This window comes from Notamacropus eugenii, chromosome 4 (genome assembly GCF_028372415.1).
Source record: "Notamacropus eugenii isolate mMacEug1 chromosome 4, mMacEug1.pri_v2, whole genome shotgun sequence".
Classification (NCBI taxonomy): Eukaryota; Metazoa; Chordata; class Mammalia; order Diprotodontia; family Macropodidae; genus Notamacropus; species Notamacropus eugenii.
The window spans coordinates 395,469,230-395,487,848 of NC_092875.1; the positions used below are offsets into that span (position 1 = coordinate 395,469,230).

Consider the following 18,619-nt stretch of genomic DNA (forward strand, 5'->3'; position numbering starts at 1 on the left):
CAGTACTTTCCTCATTCTTTCCACTGGTACCAAGTAGAACAAATCTAATCCCTCTTCCATATGAAAACCCTTCCTTTAGATGAATTTTTCTTGAGGCTAAATGCTCCCAGTTCCACGAACCAGTCAGATAAGGGTCATTTCTTTTGAATCAGTCAGTGCCCCTTGGGTGAGTGATTGAGGGCCCACTAAACCCAAAGGAGTTGGATACAATAGAATGGCATCCGAGGCTATGTGAAACTGAAGATTCCAGTTAGAACTGGTTGAAGGTGGTACCTATAGAGTAACCACAAGAGGCTCATAGATGAGAAGAGTGACTTCTGTAACACAAGACAGAATTTTCTCTTGGAAAGACAGTAAACAATTTCATTTTGGTTTGTGTAAATGATGACACAATAGCTTTCTGCCCCGAACTCCTGGTGAAGTTTACAAAGCATGCAACACTGGTTAGCTGCAGGAATGAAAACTCATTAGAAGCTGGAAAAAAAAATGTAAAGCTTCCATCTTTCAGTTCTTTTGGACCTAGGTTCTGATGGTATGCTCTGTGACGATGGTCAAATTATGTGCATTTAACCTCCCTGAGCCTAAATGTGCTCATCTGTAAACTGGGAGGCGGTGAGACAGATCAGTAGATAGAGTCCTAGGCCTGGAGTCAGAAAAATCTGAGTTCAAATCTAGCTCCAGATTTAATCCATTGGAGAAGGAATTGGCAAATCAGTCCAATATCTTTGCTAAGAAAACCTCATGGACAGTATGGTCTATACTGTACAGGGTCTTGAAGAATCAGACATAACTGAATACAGAATAGTAATGCTTGAACTACTTATGTCATAACATTGTTATGACAAAGGACTCTATAAGCCTTAAGATACTATAGAAACATGAGTTGTTTTCTAAATTCATCTAAGAATTGAGTCATGGTTGAAAGTTCTTTTAAGTTCCATTTGCCTATAGCATGCAGCATCCAATGCTTCTCATTTGGAATACTAGCACTTACAACTGAGAAGCCTTAGCAGCAGCAGCAATAACGCTAGTACTTACATGTTCATTTATTCAGAAAAAAAGGGGTAGGACCAAGTTGTTCCCAACATACTTCAAATGAAAACCTAACATTTTGTGACAGGTGAAAGTAACAAATTGTTCATGTGATATCATTATGTGACACATTCTTATGAAAATAATGGGGTTATGTACCACTTTGGATTCTAAATAATGGACTTAACTCTTGCCAAGTTTATGTATTGGAACTAGGCTTCCTCTCCTAAATTCAGTCCTTGACTTCAGCATCAACTTGACTCTTAAGACCTTGGGCCAGCATTTTAATCTCTTCTGTTTCAAGTTACTCGTATAAATTGTAACAGCCTCCAGTAAGCCTTGAGGAAGGTTTTGAGCTACATTGTTAAATGTCCTTCAGATATAGAAATGGCACAATGCGCCCCACTAGCAGAATTAGGCAATTTACCCAAATTCATGTAGCTGGACATGGCAGAGGCAATACCACAACACATGTCCACTACTGACCTGTAAGGTACCTTGTCGTCCCCAAATCCCATCTGTACATTTCCTGTATGAGTCAAATTGTGTTTCAAGGAGTTGAGGATGGATTCAACTGGCTCATCTACGCTCTCTCACTCGGTCCGCCAGCAAAGACTGGTCTCCCGTCATAGTACAAAGTCAACTTAAGTAGACCGATAGATGAGTGATGTGCAAAGCCACGATTAGTCTAATCCTGCAGGGATTCCAATCTATCTGAGTGAGCTAATTGACCACAAACAACTGGCTATTCCAGGCCTTCCAATTGGGCAAAGTTGCATTTTTGCCACAAGAGGGAGCAAAGACTCCCTCTAACCTTTTCATCTAGACCTTTCATAAAGTTGACTCTCAGAAAGATAATGTTCTTAAGACAAAAGTGTATTCCACATATGCAATGGTTTGTAATGGGCCTGTGGGCTATTTTTATTGCTTGTAGTGAAGCTGTCTGAATATTTGAAATGGCAGTTATCTCTTCTTTCTCTTGTACTGGGCTTGACAGTTTTCAACAAGTTGTCACCAAACATGACCTCATGTGATCCTCATGACAGCCTTGTGAGGCTGGCAGTGCAGATGTTATCATCTCTATTTCAATGAAAAGGGCACTGAAGTTCAGAGAAGTTCTAGCACAGGGCTGGGGAACTGGTGGCCTCAAGGCCACATGTGGCCCTCTAGGTTCTCAAGTGCAGGCCTTTGAATCAATTGTTCTGAGAACAATTGTTCTCAAGGCCAAAGGTAGACCCTTTTTGCACTTGGAAGGGGACAAGGGTAGGGGTGGGAATAATATGAGGGAAGCCCCACCAATGCCATCACTTCCTCACTTGGAAGGGTACCCTGTGTCATGGGCTATAGGAGTTCCACCTGCACATCTCCACCCCATTTCTGTCCCTGGGGCTCTGCCTAGGTACTTCCCCCAGCCACCTCCTCTCTACTCCACCCCAAAACACACACATAAATTACAGTCCGACACTAGTCACATTCTAAATACCAATTTTATTTCTAATATATGCTATTGGTAAAAATTGTGCTGTGGTATCAAATGCGATAAAGTATATATTTTTCTTGTATGGCACATAAGAATGAATGATTCACATTGATGAAACACTGAGAACAGATAATTAAAAGCTTTTCCCTACAGTCAACCCTTTTCCCTGATCTCTGACCCATAAGTGCTAAACCTGCTGTTACTTTTTTCTCTACCAGGAATTCCATTGCATTAAAACTAATTTGTTATAGAAACAAATCACAATTTCTAAGAGAATTTTTGCTGTCATGAAGATGGTCAGTAGTCGACAGCTATATCACATTCATAAAATGCTCAAGTCACATGTTTTGGCTGAAAAAGAAAGATACTGGTATGCAATGTTCGGTTTAAAATAATAAGACTTCTTAAGGAATTCATAGTGGTGTGACTCTGGAGAAGTAGCAACTTTTCTGGACCTGAGTTTTTGCTTCTTGCAAAGTGAAGAGGTTGGATTAGATCATCTCTAAGGTCCATAACAAACCATGATTCTGACACCACAGTAAAGCAGACTTAGGTTCAGTGACTTCCTATTATCCTGTAGAAGCAAGTTGTGATTTGAATCTTCTAAGAAGACATGTTCCTAGTGATTTCTGTTTTGGTTTTTCTTTTTCAAACATCCTGATTAGGCCTATACCTAAAGTTTGAACAGCCTGACATTAATTATTTAAGTTTTAAAGCTTTAAGATTTAAAGTAATTTTAAGTAAAGTTTAAGTTTTAAAGTAATTTTTTTGGCCTATTTAATGTATTAAAAGCAATGGAGGAGGGGAGACACTAAATTTTGTACGTGTGTGAAATTCTGACAAAATCCTACAAAGAAGGCATCGTGCTACCTTCTCATGCTTTTCATGTTAGGATTTGTATCTCTTTCTGATTCTAAGATGAGACTTTCTAGTACTCAGTGGTGGGCAGGGTATATCATTAAGTAATCAAAGACTATCTCAGCCTGGTAGCTATTTCATTGACACTTCTTTCTTCCACAGATCCTTGACAGTGAAACAGCTCTGCCACAAGCAGGGATTTAACATTATTTTGGTGTCACTGACATCCTGGGTAGTCTGGTGAAATCTATGGAAACTTTTCTGAAAAAATGTTTCTAAGTGCATAAAATAAAATACATAGGAAATAACTTATATTGAAATATAATTATCAAAATATTAAACAAATTCATGGGCCCCAGGTTCAAGAAATCCTGGACCAACACCATTAAAATAGTGTTCCAAACCCAGATGAGGTCCCTTCTAGCCAATCCAGACATCTACCCACAATACCACTCCACGCTCTTACAGTTTGAACAATAATTCAGAGGAGAAGATTTTTTTTTTATTTTTATGTTAAAAAATATTCTGAGAATCACATGTACATAATAATCATCCCATAAATGTGTACTCAGCACCAAAGCAAGGGGTATTAACAAGGTTTTCTCCCTTATAGTAACAAAAAGTACCTTGGTCATAGAATCACAGAACCTGTGTAAGGGGAAGTTGGGCATGGGGAACACGTAGAGTGATTTTGCTTGGCCTATAGCTTATACATAGGGCATGCTGGTAAGTGTTAAACAACCTGCTCTCCCACGAACAAGTTTGGGTTCAGTCAAAGAGCCGCACTTGAGGACCTAGAGGGCCACATGTGGCCTCGAGGCTACAGGGTCACCATCCCTGGCTAGAACTTCTTTGAACTTCAGTGCCCTTATCAGTAAAATGGGGATGATAATAACTGGTATTATTATATTCTCCATCATTTTCTTGAATCTAGACAATCAGCAGAACAACAAGTCAAGTCTTGATTTGTAGTGACTACAGATTTCCAAGATGTAAATGCTCAAACTGAAAATTTTAAAATCTGCTGGTATATCCTGCCTGTGTCCCCTCAATACACATTAACTCCCATCTCCAGTGGTGATTTTGTAAAGTTACAGTGTAACTTTAGTGTAGTTTTTCGTTTATCCTTATTAAATTCTATCTTTTATGAAAACAATAAAGCCATACTGAAATATCAACTTTAAAAAATGACATTTTTTTTTAAATTTCATGCCCTTCCAATCTCAAAGTCTTAGGGCACGTGCAAAGAATCCAAAAGAAATCAGACTAGGAAATCAGCAACTGTTAGGTAAAAGATACTAAGTGAACCCAATGATTTTATTACTTTTTGGTGTACTTCCTGTGGGATTCTATATTTATGGGAATAGAGTTGCAATGGATAGAGAACTGGACCTGCAGTCAGGAAGATGTGAGTTCAAATATTACCTTAGATGCTTACTGTCTGTGTGACCCTAGGGATATCACTTAAATACTATCTCAGTTTCCTCATCTGTCGAATGGGTATTACAATAACACCTGCCTCTTAGGGTTGTTATGAGGATAAAATGACTTAATAATCACAAAGTGCAAAATTGCAAAGCAAACTTTCAAACATTATGTAAACGCTAGCTAATATTATGGGAAGGGAAAGGAAAAGAGTTTAGATCTAGACTTTTAACCTGGAACTATCCTAAAGAGCTCAACTGGACAAACTCTGCCTCCCATCTCTTATGTAGGAGGAATAGCATTATCTTCTTTTTAAGGGGTAAGGGAATAAGTCCTCATTAAATACCTACTATGTGCCTGGATTTAGACATATCATCTCATTTTATCCTCATAACAACTCTGGGAGGCAGATGCTATTATGACCTCCATTTTACAGTTAAAGAAACTGAGGCAGAGGTTAAGTAACTTGCCCAGGGTCACACAACTAATAGGTATCTGAGCTAAGGATGATATAACCGTGGCTCATAAAGTTAAGCCACTTGTCTTAGGACATGCTGATGATAAGAGGCCAAGGGAAGATTAATACTCTGCTCTCCTGCCTTTTATTCTTTTTGGATTTGGCTATAGATATGTGTACTCAATCAAAGGGTACATTTCTCTTAAACTAGAGAAACTGAAAAAGATATTCTAAGTGGCTATAGCCCTAATAAGTAGGCAGGGCTGGTGCTAATTTTACAAGTAGATTAAGTCTTTCTTTCTTTTTAGGATTCTTTTCTAGATGTTCATCAAAGTAGCACCATTAGCTATGTTCCAAACAAGATTACTTAGTGCATACATTGTTGGAGAGAATGAATGAATATTACACACCTGACTATGTGCCAGCTGCCGTGAAAAAAGAAATCACAGAAGGTCAAAGCTAGAAGGGCCTTCAGAAGCCTTTTAGTCCATTATATACCTAACTCAGGATCTCTACAGTATCACTGATGAGCAGTCATTTGGCCTCTGTTGGAGTGTTCCTACAAAGAGAAGTCCTTTCCTTCCCATTCCACTTTTGAACAGCTCTATTAGGAAAGTTTTTGTTCCATCAAGTCTAAATCTACCCCTCTACTCCTTAGACTCAGTGTTCCTGATTCTGTTCCTTAGGGACCAAACAGTACAAGTCTTCTCCCATAGGACAGTCTTTCAAATACTCAAAGAAAGAGAATTGTATGTCTTCTCTTTAGGCTAAACATACTTAGTTATTTCTTTTTAAGTTAAATTTTTATTCTCCTCCCTCCTTTCTCCTCTATCTAGAAAAACAAAACCTCGTAACAAATATGCATCAAACAAAGCGTATTTCTATATCAGTCATGTCTGAAAATGTGTCTAGTCCATCACCTCTCTGTCAAGAGGATGCTCAATTCTTTCAAAAAATTCTCTATACTTGTCACCATTCTGGGTATCCCCTTGTGGACGCACTCAAGCTTGTAGATGTCCTTCCTAAAGTGGGCTCAGAACTGATCACAACGCATTAGATATGGTCTGACATGAACAGAGTACAAAAAATTATTGCTTTTCCATTATTTGGGACAGTATGCTTCCAATGAATGCAATACAAAAGAGCATAGACTTTTTGGCTGCCATTTCCCCTTGTTGACTCATAGTATGCCCAGAATCAGCTAAAATTCCCAGATCTTTTTCCTATGGCCTCTGCCACCATGCCTCTCCAATTCTATATTTGTGAAGTTGACTTGTTTAACTTTTGTAGAACTTTTCACATCCCTTTAAATTTTTATTTTTTATTGTTATCATATGATCTTTAGAAACCATGTAGACCAACCTTCACCTTTTACAGATGAGGCCCAGAGAGGTTAGATGAATTACTCGAATTAACAAAGTTAGTAAGTAGCAGAGTGGTGTCTGAGCTGCGATCTTATGACTGATTGTCATGTCAAGATCTTTTTTGAATCTGTCTTTGTTAATCAGCATGTTACGTATCCTTCCTAGCTTTGTATCATTTGAAAACTGGACAAGCTTGCCTCCTTCTAAATCATTGATGAAAATGGTGAATGGCGCCAGGTCAAGAGATCCCTGAGGTACTTTACTGGAGATTGTCTTCCACTCTGATATCTCCTATTCAATGACTATGCTCAGATCTAGTCATTCAATCAGTTCCTAATTCATTTAATTGTACTCTCATCTAGTCCTCTATCCTTCCATCTTGTCCACAGGGATAATACGAGAGATTTTGTCAAATGCTAGGATAAAAATTGATGTATCCTTTATCTATAGTGCTTCTTGTCTAATAACCTAATAAAAAAGGGAAATGAGGTTTGCTTGGCATGACTGTTCTTGGTTAAGTCATGCTGGCTTTTAGTGGTCACTATTTCCCTTTCTAAGTGCTCACAAGCTGTCCCCTTAATGATGTGTTCTAGAATTTTGCCAGGAATAGAAGTCAAATTCACTGGCTGATAGTTTTGCAGAATACACCCTTTGTTGAAAATCAGGATGTTTGTCCTCCCTCTTGCTTGGACACTTCCCCTATTTCCCCAAGATCTTTAAACATCATCAGCAATGACTTGGCAAGTACACCTATCGGTTCTTTAGGAGCTGTAGGCAGAATTAGTCTGGGCTTGGGGAAATGAACTCACTGAGGGCAAGCATATGATGTTTACCTTCTCACACATCTTGTGTTCTTTCTCATTCATAACATTTTTATTCCACTTTTCCCTGGCCAAAGATAATTTTTCTTAGATGAGAAAATAGGGATCCTTACACCATTAATCACAATATCATCATCACATTTATTCCCAACAGGGATCTCATCCCTGATTTGACTCCCCTCTTGCCTCTAATAGAGTTAGAAAACCTCTTTTTGCTGTTCTTAATTATCTCATTCTGAGTTTAGGGCTTCTGGTACCAATCTTAAAGTACCATGCTACTCCTCTGAAGAACTATTTACCCTTATACTTACCCTGGCTTCCATTTTTAAAATTAGAATCTCAAGTTGATCAATATGCACATTGATCACATATAGTCATACTAATTTTATTAGACAATTGTTCAGTCATTCAGTCATATCCTATTCTTTGTGATCCTGTATGAAGTTTTCTTGGCAAAGATACTGGAGTGGTTTGCCATTTCCTTGTCCAGTGGATTAAGGCAAATAGAGGTTATGTGACTTGCCCAGGAGAGTATCTGAGGCTAGATTTGAACTCAGGTCTTCCTGACTCCAGGCCCAGTACTCTATCCATTGAGCAACCTAGCTCATTAGACAATAGCCACATTGATTTCATTAGACAGACCCCCTTTTTCCTCCTCAGTATAGAATAATTTCTCCTTTTGTCAGCCAAACAGTCAATAGACATTTATTAAATACTCATGTTGTCTCTAACACTGTGCTAATCTCCGATGATACAAAAAAGGGTAAAAGTCTTTGTTCTTAAGTAGCTCTCAATCTAATGGGGGAGAAAACATGCAAACAACTAAAACAATCTATAGACAAGATAAATTGGAGCTCATCATTAAAGGAAGACAGTAGAGTTAAGGGGTTATTGGGAAGAATTTAGGATTTTATCTGGGACTTGAAAGAAGACAGGGAAGCCAAGAGGAGGAGATAAAGAGAGAAAGTATTCCAGACCTGAGGGACAACCATTGAAAATGCCCAAAGCTGGGAGATGAAGTATCTTGTAGAAGGAGCATCAAGGAGGCCAATGTCACTGCATCATAAGGTATGTAAGATAGAGAAATTGAAAGGTGGTGGTACTGAATGATGAGGTTATAAAGATCTTTGAACATCAGAGGATTTTATATTTGATCCTGGGGGTGATAAAGAACCACTGGAGTATAGTGTGTGTGTGTGTGTGTGTGTGTGTGTGTGTCTGTATGTCTGTGTGTGTGTGTCTGTGTGTGTGCGTGCGTATAACTTGGTCAAACCTGAGCTTTAGGAAGATCAATTTGACATCTGAGTGGAGGATGCACTAGAGTGGGGAGAGACTTCTTAAAACCTTCTCATTCTTCTTTGACCAGTCTTCCCTAAAAGAACATTCAGCCACTAGATTCTACCAGTTCTTTTCGTCAGAGCCTTAAAATCTGCTTTATTTCAAGTGCACATCAAACTATGCCCGGCATTACTCTCCTTCTGTCTTGAACATCTGTATCATGAGGCAATGGTCATCTAACTCCCAAAGCTTCTGTCACTTCTACTTCAACTTCTACTTCAGCAACCAGTTCCTCTTTATTGGTCAGAATCAAGTCCAGAATAGTAGTTCCTTTTGTCACTTCCTCTACCTTTTAAAGGATGAAATCATCATTAAGGCAAATCAGAATTTCTCAGCTGATCTTCTGAGAGAAAGGAGAGACAGAGACAGAGGGGCAGAAAGAGAGAGAGAGACAGAGACAGAGACAGAGAGAGAGACAGAGACAGAAACAGACAGAGACAGAGACAGAGAGAGGGAGAGAGAGAGCGCGCTCCTACAAATGTCTCCCATCAGAACAGTATTATCCTTCTATTCAAGGGCTGTGATCTGTTTCCAGTTTTCTCTTATCTAATTCCTCCTTCTGTCTAGGTGGTCTGTAGTATACCCCTGATAACATTCCAACTGTTTTACCACTATTGATCCTTAATTCAAATACTTTCCACTGTGTTCCTCCCCCTACTTGCCACTTTCTTTTGTCTCCTTGCCTAAGCCTATTTTCTTAATATCCTACAAGATTCTACCACTCTTTTATCTAGTGTATTCCTTTTGAATAAAGTATACCCTTCTAGAGTCATATTCCAGGAGAAAGTTCTATCCTCAGTGGTATCTATGAGATTAAATCTACCTCCTTGTATTTCTAGTTTGCCCTGTTTATTTCCTATCCTTTGAGTTTAGGCCAAAGAAGACATTTCCTCCCTCCTATTATTCCCACGGCAATGAACACAGGCATACAACTACTGACATATAGTTTTTATGGTACATAAGAAAGCATAACATGCAATGCCCAGGAAAACAGTAGAGCACTGTTCGTGACATAAAAACAAAAGTTCCACAAACCCTGATCCAAGTTGCATCCAATTAACTTGTGAAAAAGGGAGAAGCAGCCCTGGTGCTGCCCTGAGTGGGTGGTGGGCAGAGCAACATGAGGAAGTAAAGACTTCCTTTTTATACCTGAATAAAGCAGCTGGTGAGGAAGTGACTTTATTTCCCTCGTTATCATTGGTTTCACAGGATATCCTCTTCAGCCACATTGTATTGAATGAAGGGCTGTGCTGAATTAGTAATGCTTTTTGCTATTTTGCCCCCCATCACTACTCTTCCCCTTACCCCCCCTGACATTACACCAAAAATACTGATTTGATGATGGAGGGGAGACTGGGGAGAAAAGGGAAGGAAAAGGGGGTGGGGGTTGAGGGTTGGGGGTCGGAAAGCATCCCAAATGCCTCACAAAAGAGGCTGAAGGACATGCAGCTGATTAGCCTGTGCATTAGGAGAGAACCAAGCCAAGAACTAGAAACTGAATGACTTTGCATTCTTCCAGGATCTGAACACGAGGACTACTGATAAATGCTTTCTCTACGAATGGTGGTTGACTTTAGAGACATTTTGGGGGGCAGAAAGGGAAAGGAGTAACTTGAATTAAGGCCAATGGCACAAAATGGAAACCCTGTGTCATCTGGGCTGGAACTAGAAACCTTGAGATAAAAGAACAGAAACAAAACTCAGGACTTCCATTAGAGTTGACCCACCACCGTTTGGGTGTATTTAATTTTACAAACACTGGGTAAGGATGAAAATCAGGTCTAAACCAACCAAAGTAGGGTTTAGTGTTGGAAAGGCCCAACATTTAAACAACAAACTGTTGTATTCATTTTAGCTACCTGCAGCTCAAAAATAGCACCAAAAAGAAGCCTCGTCCTTCAACAAAGTCTGTAGCCATTAGGATGGTTCAAAGGATTCTCTGGTACATCAATTTATAAAGGGAGACTTTTAGCCACATATTACTGAATCTATCTCTCAATATCAAGGTACAATTCAGATACAATTACTTTCTATTTCTGAGTGTAAGTTCTACCTGTAAAGGATTGTTGCAGATTTGCAAACCATTGCAAAACTAGATGGATAATATGTTATTGGGTCTCGTCATGACTGCTTAGTTTTTCAGTCCAGTGTGGCAAACAAATGAATTTAAGGAGACATGAATAATTGAATATATGATTAGTAAAATGTGATGGTGTAATACGCAAATTCAAGTCCATGTTCCTGCTAACGGCCTGAGGAATGATGTATTTAATCTTATTCTATATCTAACCAAATTAATGAGAAATGACCCTACATCCTGAGTTAACAAAATAATGTGTTACTCCATTTGGGAAAGCTAAAGTTTTGCAGTTTATTATAGGAAAAACCTCAATGAAAATAAAGTATCCCATTTGTACACCTTAAATTTATCCATTGTCTAGAGATTCTCAAAGTGGGCTCTAAGATCTCTGAGATCCTTTTAATAGGTCTATTTTCATAATGCTATTGACATTATTTGCCTATTAAAATAATCCTCCATTTCCTAACTACATACCTGTGTGAAACTGGACTTTCTTCACACACTTCACCAAAATAACAAATTGATGTTTTATGGTTGCTTGTCTCCATGACATCAAGAAGGAGATGTAATGACTTGCAAATGAATTGCATTAAAGTGAGGCAGGGCTGTGCAAAGTCACCAGTCTCATTCTCTTCTCCCAGATATAGATCAGGACAACTAGAAATGGCCCTGGATGCAGTGGGAGGCCTTGGCTTTTTTGAGCTAAGGCCCTTCCCAAGTTCCCTTTCCTGAGGCAACACCTATTCAGCAATTAAGGCTAGGTAGGAAATGAGGCAAAGAATGGCCGCTTTTTCCTAGTCAAATAAATAAATAGAATCTGGAAGGGGAAGACCCTCAGGGTTTTCAGGGGGAAAAAATAATAGTAATGATAATGTTGGAATGTGAAGCAGTTGCTAAATTCTCATCGGAACAGAACTGACTAAAGTACTAAAATTGCCCAGAGTTGCTTATTCATGATCAAAGACAAAATGTGTTCAATGATGTCACCCATGCTATAGGTGGTTACAAAGAGGGAGAGCCATTATTTTAAAAACAAAAATGCAAGTAATTAAACATTGAGTGATATTTAATAAAATAATATTTAATATTAGTAGATAAATGATATAAATATAATAATAACTTAGTACTTAACTACAGGTAACACTTAAAAGCATAAAATTCAACTTATCAAAATTAGTTCTAAATTTGGGGCATCTAGAAGGGATATAACATGTAAGGAGTAGGGTCCAAGATATATAGACTGTCTAAATATGTTTAATTTGATAAAGTTAACTTTGTGTTTGCATATAAAACATACTGCAACAGACTGAACATGAAAGAATATCCAGCTGGCTTCTATTAAGCTAAACATTAAAGTGATTTGCAAAACTCTAGAAAATAATGTCACTTTTCTCACTTTTTTTTAGAATACATATTTCATAAAAATTTATGTTAACAGGTAATGGGTTTATCATTGTTTAAATGAATTAATGAGAAATATTTTTAATTGATAAAGAAAAATTTTTCCGATTTATCCATTTTAATTTCTAACACAATAAATTCCAAAAGATATAAGCACTTTGGGGTCCTCAATACTTCTTAAGAGTGAAAAGTTTGAAACTGCAAAGTTTGAGAACCATTGGCCTAGATCACTGATCAGGAAGTCATAGGACCATAGATCTAAAGCTAGAAGAGGCATTAGAGGTCATCTATTCTAATTCCTTCATTTTACATATGAGGAAACTAAGACCTAGGCAGATGAAGTGGTTTACCCAAGGTCACACAGAAACAGGATTCAGTCTCAGGCCCTATGATGCTAATATTTTTAGCATTCTTTTCCCCATATCATACAACTTTCCTGTCTTAGAAGATCATCTGACACAGAGAGCCATTTCAACCCCGCAGCTCTCAGAGGCTCTCTCTACATGTCTACAATGTTCTAGGGACTTGGGGATGCAAGGATGGATGAGATTGTTCCTGTTCTGTAGGATCTTCAATCACTCATAGTAAGAATAACAAAAATGATGCCAACAACCCACGTGAGGTGTTTCTTCAGTGAGCCCCAAAACCTTCAGAAACAGGAATTCATTTACCCTATAAAATACTTCTGAGGTATGTCAGGACTAGTCCTCTTGTCCACATTTTATAGTCATCATCTAAATGAAGGCATAGAAAGGCTGATGACTTCCTCATGATCCTAATCAGGAAACTGAGCATGAGTCAGTGGCTGAGCTAAGATTCCACTCTAGCCTTCCCAGAGGCTTTAACTGGCTTTAACAGCAAAGTTTCCTCCAGTCCTCTGATTACTCCCCCTTTGGACCACGTGCTGCTCAAAGCTTTTGAAAGGTATGGCATCCAATCATTCCTGGGACTATGCATGTCCTTTATTCATTGGGGGGATATTACTTGTATTTTTTAAGGACATCCCTCTGAACATGAAAATAATTATGGATTTGAATTATTTAGAGGTGATTTTCTGATTTGTATTTAAACTATCCTAAAGAATGGTAAATAGCCATCCCTGGACTACTACTTGAAGGCTTCCCATCCTTGGCAACACCTGCCAGAACTTGTGTTCTGCTAACATAGCCTTAAACAATTCAAAGGTACCTCCAGGCCATGATGAGGTATTGAAATAGGACTTGAACAGAGGAATTAGAACTGACATTTCTTTGATGCTTTAAGGATGACCAACTATTTTCCTTGGAGCAGCCCTGAACTCTAGGGTAGTACCAAGTATCGAGATCTCTGTTTTACAAATGAAAAAACTGAGCTTCAATGGAGGTCTAAGGCTGCAGATTCCCCGCCCCTGATCTAGTTCAACTCTCACCTGAAGCAAAAAGCCCTCACCTCTACAGCATCCCTGGCTAGTGGTTGTCATGTAGCATCACAGAGCTCAGAGGGGCTGCCCAATCCACTTCTGAACAAATGGAATTGTTAACTTCCTACAGGATTTTATTGGTTGCAGGTACTCCCTCCACTGAGGCAGATGGAGGTCGCCTTCAAACTTTGGAAGATTGTTGGTTATGTGACATACTGACATCGAAAGAAACCTAATCCCCTGTCATTGAGCTGAGGCAGAGCCTGTCCAAATGTATACTGAGTCTCAGACGACGGACACATAACCATTACTGGGCCCCTACTAAAAATGAGCCTTAAAACATTGGTGGGGAGCCTTCTGAGTTTTTGTCTTGCAGGCATGGCCCAAGAGAGCTTTAAGACTCCTCTCCATGACAAGACAAGGCATCATAGGAGGGCTTTAGGAGAAGGCTCCTCCTTATATTCAGCAAAAATCTACCTCTTGGCTTAAGAGTGATTATCAATAGTGATTATTGCTCTTTGCCTCCCAGCTTGATTTAGTTATACTCGTTTCTTTTGCTCATTAAAGGGGAAATTTCCTGACTACTTCTTAAAGAGGCCTATTCACTGAATGGGTATTACTTCACTCTAAGTGAGTACTGAAGAGTCCACAGCCAAAAAAGGTCAAGGTCTCCCATTGCATCCTGGACCATCTCCAGTCATCCTGATGAATATCTGGTCACTGGATCCAGATGGTTCAGGAAGAAGAAGTGAGACTGGTGACTTTACACAGCCCTCCCTCATAAACAAAGTCAAGTGCAAGTCATGTCGTCATTTCTCCGATGTCACGGTCTTCTTCGAAAACGAAGGACAAACACAATCACCTATGGTCATACACTATAAAGAGTCTTTGAGCTAGAAATGACAGTAATGATAGCTAACATTTATGTAGCATATTTCATTTGCAAAGTACTTTACATCCAGCCATAGTGGTTTGCTTATCATTCCTCTAGTAAGATTCCATGTCTCATTTCTGTGTCATTGCTATCTTCCTCCCATCTCTAGAATGCTTTCCTCCATCTCTACCTCTTGGAATCCTTGGTTCCTTCCAGACTTAGCTCATGTACTACCATGCACTTATCCCAGTCTCTCCAGCTTGCTAATGCCTTCCCCTGCAACGTTACCCAGTAACTTCTCTGAATGAGTTTTGTATGTATATACTCATGTATATGTGGTCTTCACCATCAGAATGTAAGCTCTTTGAGGACAGGGACTGTTTCATTTTGTCTTTATATCCCCAGTGATTAGCACAGTGCCTGAGACATAGTAGGTACTTAAGGAATTAACTGATTTGTCAATTAATTGATTTGTGCCTATCTGACATTTTGTAAAAGTACTGTTTGATCCATACTCTCAAACACAACATCTGTAGAGCAGAATGAGTTGCTTTTGATTATAGGATCTTGGAACCATGATTATTCATCTTTCAAAGATGGAGAAACTGATAATGTAGCATTATATAGAAGAAAGAGTACTGCATTGAGTCAGAATGGGCCCAAATCCTGTCGGTTGGAAGCTCCTAGGCAAGTCAAGTCACCTTATCTTTGTACATTAGTCTCTGCATCTATATAAGGAGGGACTTGAGTTCCTTTAAATCCCATGTTCCAAATCATCAAGAGACTTAGCAAAACTGTGTAGTTTGCCTTTGGGGATGTTATTTGCTGGTGGACATCAATGCCATCTAGTCAACATAGGATTGGATGGGAGTGAAGTATGATTGCTTGCCCATGGGAGAATCACTTACCCTCCCTAGGATTGTTTCCTCTTCTGTAATGTTGAGATCTTCAGAGGGTTTTGAAGATCAGTGATACAGTGAACAAAGAATGCTTTGCAAACCTTATAGTTCTATATAAATGACATATATTATTATTATCATGTAGCCCCGCTGCATGACCTCAAGCAGATCACGTAGGTCTCTTAGCCTTAATTCTCCATTTATAAGATGAAGGGATTGGATTAAGAGGGTTTCTTAACATGGGGAATGTGAACCTCTAAGGGATCCATGGATAAATTTTAGGGGGTCTGTGAATTTGTCAGGAAAAAATTTAATTTTTACTTCAATGTAATTGGTTTCTTGCGTACTTTATTTTCTGCATATGAAAATATTCTGAGAAAGTGCTCATAGGCATTGCCAGATAAAAACGTTGAGAATATCTCAACTAGAGGAACTTTAGGGTCCATTCCAGTCCTAAATCTATAAACCTCACTTTAATATTGAGAAGAGCACACTAATTCTGATTTCCTAATCTTCTGTTTCCTAGCTAATGGCTTAGTACACCAGGATATCACAAAACCTGGCACACTGGGTTGATCTTTACTTGCTAGGGGTGTTCCTATTCCCTTCCTCTCTTCTACTCTCTTCTCCTTTCCTCTCCCCTTCCATCCTCCTTAACTTATATGTCTTCCTAAATCTTCTTGAATTGGAACCCAGCTCTTTATACAATTACAATTCAGGGCCTTGCCTCTGACAGCCAGCCTCCTATGGTTTCTAGCTTTTGTATGAGCAAGTATGTTCTCTCTTTCCCTTCTTTTCTCCTTTATTTTCATAAATACTTTTCAGAGTCTTTCTTTTTTTATTGTAAGGTGTGAAGATTCAGTTAAATAATTTAGAGGCCCACAGGAAATCAAGAGTTAGAAGGGACTGTCCAAAAGACAGAAACTCTTGTTATCATACTTTTGATGAGAGGTTATTTAGTCGCTCCTATAATACTTCCAGTAACAATGAACTCATTATCTGCCCAAGTAACCTTTTCCATTTCTCAGTGGCTCTGATTCTCAAGAACTTCTTCTTTATACTGAGTTGAAATCTACCCTTTGGTATTTCCTTCCACTGGCCCCAGTGAGGTCCTTTGGAGATGAACAGAACAAGTCTAAATTAGGAGTTTGTTCAGAATGAAAAAGAGTAAGAAACGGGACCTTAAATAGTCACCAGGTTCTCCTATACCTGACATGAGCTGTGGATTTTGGAAATATTTAGAAAATGTCTGGCGAGGATTATTTATATCACATAATCTCTGTGCAGCATGTGTGTGTTCGTCCTTCATTGCAAAGAAGACCATGCCATCAGAGAAGTAATGACATGACTTGCACTTGATTTTGTTTTGAGTGAGGGAGGGCTGTGCAGGTCACCAGCCTCACTTCTCCTCCAGAGCCATCTGAATCCAGTGACCAGATATTCATCAGGATGACTGGAGATGACCCAGGATGAGGCAATTGAAGTTAACTGACTTGCCCAAGGTCACACAGCTAGTGAACTACCTAGACCATTATGAGTCTGGCTTTTGTCTGAATCTATAGATACTGCAATGTTTATATATGAACATAATGTCATTAAGTCCATTGGGGAAACCAGGAATATGACAGCTTGTGAACTGCCCCCATTCACACACGTGAGAGCCGAGATCGAAACCCGGATCTTGCTGTTGGAAGTCTGGACCTCTCCCTATAGCGCCACACTGATTTGTCCTCCAGGGCCCAGGGGAACGTCTCTCTACTTTGGCAGAGGAGATGAGTAACTTTTAGTGCTAGAAGGAAGTCCTCAGACCTGCAGGAGTGCACTGTCCTACCTTATTGTACTGCCACTGCTGCAAGAGTTAATTCATTAAAACATGCCCAAAATGGGAACTGAAAGCAGATGCTCATTTAAGTCTTCTGCAGTCTGGCTTAATCGCTGTCATCGGCAGGCCATGCCTGGGAGGTGGGGAGGGGGGTGGAATGGGGACAGGCCATGGCTCGGGGGCGGGAATTTGGTTCATCATTTATTAAATACGAAAAATTGGAAGTACGGGTTGGCGGGGGTGAAGGTTTGATTCTCATGTGTTTAAATCAGCAAGTGATGATTGAGGTTGGTGGGAGGAAAGGACAAAGACCATGTATTTTCTAACAGGAATTTGCTGAAAGTGGCCTCAGAACTGGGCGGGGGGATGGGAGGCAGGGAGGAAGGTCAGGTAGTAAGAGAAGCGGTTGTCAGAATGAAAAGAGCAAAATGGAACTAGTTTGAGCAAGCTGAACCCTCAGCTGAACAGCACGCGCTCCCCATCATGCCTCTGCTGGCTCTTACATTTTAAGGCTGATTAGGAAATAGTCTTTTAGCCATCTCCTGTTAAAACACAGCATTGCCCTGGCTCCAAATGCCTTTGCCTTGACTGACCTAACCGTCATCCTTAAGCAACAGCTGTCTAGGCCTCTATTGGCTCAGTGACGGTGCTAGCCCAGCTGCTCTCCGCCTAGGACAACTACTGGGACAAATTTTGTTTAAAGTTCATGTCCTGGGACGAACGTCTTGCTCCAAAATGCAACTAGCTACATGTGTGTACATACATATGTGTGTATGTATAATCCACTTAAAGGGATATATGTAAATAACATATATATTATATGTATTATATCAACTTTTATTTTATTTTTGGGAGAGGTAGACAGAGAGAGAGACAGAGAGAGATTCTTCTGCCCCTTATTCCTACCTCCAAGTTTCTCTGATCTTTTCGATGATTCTGTGAGGGCCCAAAATACCTTCCTTGAGGAGAAAAGGATCTTAGCAACACAATTAATCAAACTATCATAAAAAGCAAGCAACGATTACATACCTAGTGTCCAAGGCCAGGGGTTAGGGGATGGAAATTGGGGAATGGGAGGGGATGGGGACTGAACTTTGCCACAATGTTCCAAATGGGTGTTTTAGGAAAATCTGCTTTCATTTTGTAGCCTGTGACTTACTTCAGTTCACCTGGAAAGACTCAACATGAGTAAAAACAGATACACTTCAAGCAACACTGCCTGGTTTTCTGACAACCTTCTTCCTTCCCCATAAAAAAGAAGAAGAAGAAGATGACAACGAAGAAGAAAATCTCCCTATGACATAGGAAGTCTATAGAATCCTCTGTGGGCAGGAAAGTACAAAATCTTCATCAATGACATCAGCTGCTG

General features: G+C 39.5%; 1 protein-coding gene across 2 annotated transcripts in view; it reads right to left on the reverse strand.

The window, feature by feature from the left end:
* The window catches only part of BCL2 (BCL2 apoptosis regulator), a 234,694-nt gene that overhangs the window by 6,768 nt on the left and 209,307 nt on the right, over positions 1-18,619 (reverse strand). The window lies entirely within an intron of this gene.